Source organism: Bubalus kerabau, chromosome 11 (genome assembly GCF_029407905.1).
Source record: "Bubalus kerabau isolate K-KA32 ecotype Philippines breed swamp buffalo chromosome 11, PCC_UOA_SB_1v2, whole genome shotgun sequence".
Classification (NCBI taxonomy): Eukaryota; Metazoa; Chordata; class Mammalia; order Artiodactyla; family Bovidae; genus Bubalus; species Bubalus kerabau.
The window spans coordinates 72,568,172-72,574,171 of NC_073634.1; positions in this window are offsets into that span (position 1 = coordinate 72,568,172).

Below are 6,000 nucleotides of genomic sequence, written 5' to 3' on the forward strand. Positions count from 1 at the left end.
TTAGCCTGCCTGGATTGGGGACCAGTCACTGTAGCCAAATATGTGAGGTCTTATGATTGGCAACTCCTATACCTCCCTCAGAGAAGGCGATGGCACCCCACTCCAGTACTCTTGCCTGGAAAATCCCACGGACGGAGGAGCCTGGTAGGCTGCAGTCCATAGGGTTGTGAAGAGTCAGACACGACTGAGCGACTTCACTTTCACTTTCCACTTTCATGCATTGGAGAAGGAAATGGCAACCCACTCCAGTGTTATTGCCTGGAGAATCCCAGGGACGGGGGAGCCTGGTGGGCTGCTGTCTATGGGGTTGCACAGAGTCGGACACGACTGAAGCAACTTAGCAGCAGCAGCAGCATACCTCCCTGGTTCCATGGGGTTGTAGTTGGGGAAATGGCTGTTCTAGTACATAACAAAGTCCCATGGACTAGATGGCTTATAAACAACAGAAAGTTGTTCCTCACAGTCCTGGAGGCTGGAAGTCCCGTATTAGGGTGCAGGCACATGGTCAGGTTCTGGTGACAGCACTCTTCCAGGCTGCAGACTGCCAACATCTGGTATCCCCACAGGATGGAAAGCCAGTGAGCTAGCTCTCTGGCCTCTTTTTAAGGGCATGAATCTCATTCATAAGGACCCACCCTCATGACCTAATTACCATCCAAAGGTCTCATATCCAAATATCATCACGTTGGGATTAGGGCTTCAACATATGAATTTTAATAGGAGGACACAAACATTCAGTCCATAGTAATGGCATTTCCCCAAAGAAGGGTGGTCCTGTTCTGGGCAGATGGAGCCACATATTTTTATTGCTGAAGACATTGCCAGGTTGCATTCTAGCATCTGTTGTATAAGTTCCTTGGTGATCAGTTTGCCCTTAAACTATGGCTCAGAGACAGGAAGTGTCAGTATTCTTGGGGAAAATGGAAGACTGAGGGACTGTTTTACAGAATAGCATCTGTAATGAGCAGTAGCCAAGTATAGGGTTGGAGACCTAAACTGACCATAAGGGCCAGCCTAAAAAATTTGTCTGGACCAATACATTTATTGTCGAGTATAATTAGAGGTACATTTGTTTTTAATCCCAAGGTCTTTAAGGTCTTGATATCCTCAATTTCAAAATTTTCAAAACCTAGGTTTTTAGGAACAGAAACCACATTATTTGAAAGGGAATGTGTGTGTGTGTGCTAAGTCACTTCAGTTGTGTCCGAGTCTTTGTGACCCCATGGACTGTAGCCCGCCAGGCTCTTCTGTCCATGGGATTCTCCAGGCAAGAATACTAGAGTGGGTTGCCAGGCCCTCCTCCAGGGGATCTTCCCAACCCAGGGATCAAACCCAGGTCTCTTACATCTCCTACATTGGCAGATGGGTTCTTTACCAATAGTGCCACCTGGGAAGTCCATTGGAAAGGGAATAGTATATGCAAATTTGAAAATGAGTAAATATGTATTGGTGACCAGACTATTATATCAAGGAGTTCTATTAAGAAGCCTGCATTAGTCCAGAGAATCAGAACCAATAGAATGTAGGTGGATAGATAGATAGATAGATTAATTTATCATAAGGTATTAGCTCATGTAATTATGGAGGCTGAGAAGTACCACGTTTGCGATCTGCAAGTGGATGTCTAGGAATGTGGTATAGTTCAAAGGTCTGAAAGCCAGATTGCTGATGATATAGATTACAGTCTGAGTCTGAAGGCCTGAGATCCAGAAATGCCAAGAGCAGAAGATTGATATCCCAGGTCAAAGGTTGAATCCAGTCTTCTGCCTTTTTATTCTATTCTGGCGCTCGGTGAACTGGATGAGGCTCAGCCACTTTGGGAAGGAAAATCTGCTTTACTCTGTCTACAGGTTCAAATGCTAATCTCTTCCAGAAACACCTCAGATCAGATTAGATCAGATCAGTCGCTCAGTCATGTCCGACTCTTTGCGACCCCATGAATCAAAGCATGCCAAGCCTCCCTGTCCATCACCAACTCCCGGAGTTCACTGAGACTCACGTCCATCGAGTCAGTGATGCCATCCAGCCATCTCATCCTCTGTCGTCCCCTTCTCCTCCTGCCCCCAATCCCTCCCAGCATCAGAGTGTTTTCCAATGAGTCAACTCTTCGCATGAGGTGGCCAAAGTACTGGAGTTTCAGCTTTAGCATCATTCCTTCCAAAGAAATCCCAGGGCTGATCTCCTTCAGAATGGACTGGTTGGATCTCCTTGCAGTCCAAGGGACTCTCAAGAGTCTTCTTCAACACCTCAGTTCAAAAGCATCAATTCTTTGGTGCTCAGCCTTCTTCACAGTCCAACTCTCACATCCATACATGACCACAGGAAAAACCATAGCCTTGACTAGACGAACCTTTGTTGGCAAAGTAGTGTCTCTGCTTTTGAATATGCTATCTAGGTTGGTCATAACCTTCCTTCCAAGGAGTAAGTGTCTTTTAATTTCATGGCTGCAGTCACCATCTGCAGTGATTTTGGAGCCCCCAAAAATAAACTCTGATACTGTTTCCACTGTTTCCCCATCTATTTCCCATGAAGTGATGGGACTGGATGCCATGATCTTCATTTTCTGAATGTTGAGCTTTCAGCCAACTTTTTCACTCTCCACTTTCACTTTCATCAAGAGGCTTTTTAGTTCCTCTTCACTTTCTGCCATAAGGGTGGTGTCATCTGCATATCTGAGGTTATTGATATTTCTCCCAGCAATCTTGATTCTAGCTTGTGTTTCATCCAGTCCAGCGTTTCTCATGATGTACTCTGCATATAAGTTAAATAAACAGAGTGACAATATACAGCCTTGATGAACTCCTTTTCCTATTTGGAACCAGTCTGTTGTTCCATGTCCAGTTCCGACTGTTGCTTCCTGACCTGCATACAAATTTCTCAAGAGGCAGATCAGGTGGTGTGGTATTCCCATCTCTTTCAGAATTTTCCACAGTTTATTGTGATCCACACAGTCAAAGGCTTTGGCATAGTCAATAAAGCAGAAATAGATGCTTTTCTGGAACGCTCTTGCTTTTTCCATGATCCAGCGGATGTTGGCAATTTGATCTCTGGTTCCTCTGCCTTTTCTAAAACCAGACACCTCAGACACATCCAGAAATAATGTATAGCCAGATATCTGGACATCCCATGATCTAGTCAAATGGACACATAAATTAATGATCACGATACCTTTACATCCTTACTAAAATTCTGAACTTTAACCTGTGCCAGCTGAATAAGCTTTAATTGGAAAATATTTCATCCTACAGAGTTCAGAGAAATTCTTTTGTTTTGACAAAGGTTGTAATTTTATCAGTAATCTTGGAAGTGGCTTATGGCTAGCACACGTTTGACCTCTGCAGAAATGTTCCCTGGCTCCAAAATGGACTTTGGAGAATGGGCAAACTTACCACTTCTTGGAAAAACAAAAGGAAAGAAAAGAGAGGCATGCACTGGAGAGAAAGAAGATTTCAAAAATAAAAAGATAATGACCACATAGTAGATAGAAACATAAATCAGTGCTTGTTTGTCAGATTATAAATAGTCTTATCTTTCCCCAGTGCCATGGCCATTGTGTTCCTGGGAAACCTCATGCCATTTAGCATGTTCCAGGCAAATAGGGTTAACTGTACCTACGGTGATGCCCTGTTTCACTACTGCAGCTGAGCTCAGTGGGAATTCTGCAGAAAGACTTCAAGCAGGGCTGAGCTTTGTCTTTCATGGATGTGCCATCTGTATTTCAAGAAGAACACACCGTGAATAATAATCAGTGCCTTTTGGTGATGGTAGATGGCAATACAATACACTGGCAGATTTTTAAAAAATTTTTTCTCAGAGCAGCACTAAGTTATGTCATTGTAGTTTCCCCCCTATAAATCATTGAGAAGTATTAGCGTTTTCCTTTTTTTAACCCTGTTTTTGAGTTAAATATGTAGAATGTAGGTCATATGTAGTATTCTATATGACACATGAACAAGTTGAAAAGGACAACAAATTTAATAAAGGGTGAGAAAGCTCAAGTAAGAGGAAGGAGATGGTGAGAGAGATTTTCATAATTTAAGAAGATGTGAGGACTTCTTTTAAACCAAAAGAAGTATCAAGAAGTATTTGGTTAGCTCTGCTCTTCATGAGGAGTAGGCAATGGCACCCCACTCCAGCACTCTTGCTTGCAAAATCCCATGGGCGGAGGAACCTGGTGGGCTGCAGTCCATGGGGTGGTTAAGAGTCGGACATGACTGAGTGACTTCACTTTCACTTTTCACTTTCATGCATTGGAGAAGGAAATGGCAACCCACTCCAGTGTTCTTGCCTGGAGAATCCCAGGGACAGGGGAGCCTGGTGGGCTGCCATCTATGGGTTTGCACAGAGTCAGACACAACTGAAGCGACTTAGTAGCAGCAGCAGCTCTTCATGAAGTGATGCTTTGTATGGTCTCCAATAAATCACAGTAATAATAAGAATGATAGTATTTAAACTGTTCTTCAGTTCAGTTAGTTGCTCAGTTGTATCCAACTCTTTGTGACCCCATGAATTGCAGCAAGCCAGGCCTCCTTGTCCATCACCAACTCCCGGAGTTCACTCAAACTCATGTTCATAGAGTCAGTGATGCCATCCAACCATCTCATCCTCTGTCGTCCCCTTCTCCTCCTGCCCCCAATCCTTCCCAGCATCAGGGTCTTTTCCAATGAGTCAACTCTTTGCATGAGGCAGCCAAATTATTGGAGTTTCAGCTTCAGCATCAGTCTTTCCAAAGAACACCCAGGGCTGATCTCCTTTAGAATGGACTGGTTGGATCTCCTTGCAGTCCAAGGGACTCTCAAGAGTCTTCTCCAACACCACAGTTTAAAAGCATCAATTCTTCGGCGCTCAGCCTTCTTCACAGTCTAACTCTCACATCCATACATGACCACTGGAAAAACCATAGCCTTGACTAGATGGACCTCTGTTGGCAAAGTAATGTCTCTGCTTTTCAATATGCTACCTAGGTTGATCATAACTTTCCTTCCAAGGAGTAAGCGTCTTTTAATTTCATGGCTGCAATCACAATCTGCAGTGATTTTGGAGCCCCCCAAAATAAAGTCTGACACTGTTTCCACTGTTTCCCCATCTATTTCCCATGAAGTGATGGGACCGGATGCCATGATCTTCATTTTCTGAATGTTGAACTTTAAGCCAACTTTTTCACTCTCCTCTTTCACTTTCATCAAGAGGCTTTTTAGTTCCTCTTCACTTTCTGCCATAAGGGTGGTGTCATCTGCATATCTGAGGTTATTGATATTTCTCCCAGGAATCTTGATTCCAGCTTGTGCTTTTTCCAGCCCAGCATTTCTCATGATGTGCTCTGCATAGAAGTTAAATAAGCAGGCTGACAATGTACAGCCTTGATGTACTCCTTTTCCTATTTGGAACCAGTCTGTTGTTCCATGTCCAGTTCTAACTGTTGCTTCCTGACCTGCATATAGGTTTCTCAAGAGGCAGGTCAGGTGGTCTGGTATTCCCATCTCTTTCAGAATTTTCCACAGTTTATTGTGATCCACACAGTCAAAGGCTTTGGCATAGTCAATAAAGCAGAAATAGATGTTTTTCTGGAACTCTCTTGCTTTTTCCATGATCCAGCAGATGTTGTCAATTTGATCTCTGGTTCCTCTGCCTTTTCTAAAACCAGCTTGAACATCTGAAAGTTCATGGTTCATGTATTGCCTCTTACTATGAGTTATTCAATATTCTAGATATTTTGCCCATATTTTAATTTACTTAATATTCATATCAACTCTGTGGGATGGCTACTATTGTTATCCCCATCTTATGAAAATGTGACAGTACTGAGGCATAGCAAGGTTAAGCTATCTTCCCAGGGCGTACAGTAAACAGTGGGCTTACACGAGCACTCAGGCAGTATGGCTCCAGATCCTGTGCTCTGAACTATGCCGTGTGCTGTGCCGTGCATAGTCACTCAGTCATGTCCGACTTTTTGCGACCCCATGAACTGTAGCCCGCCAGGCTCCTTTGTCTATTGGGATT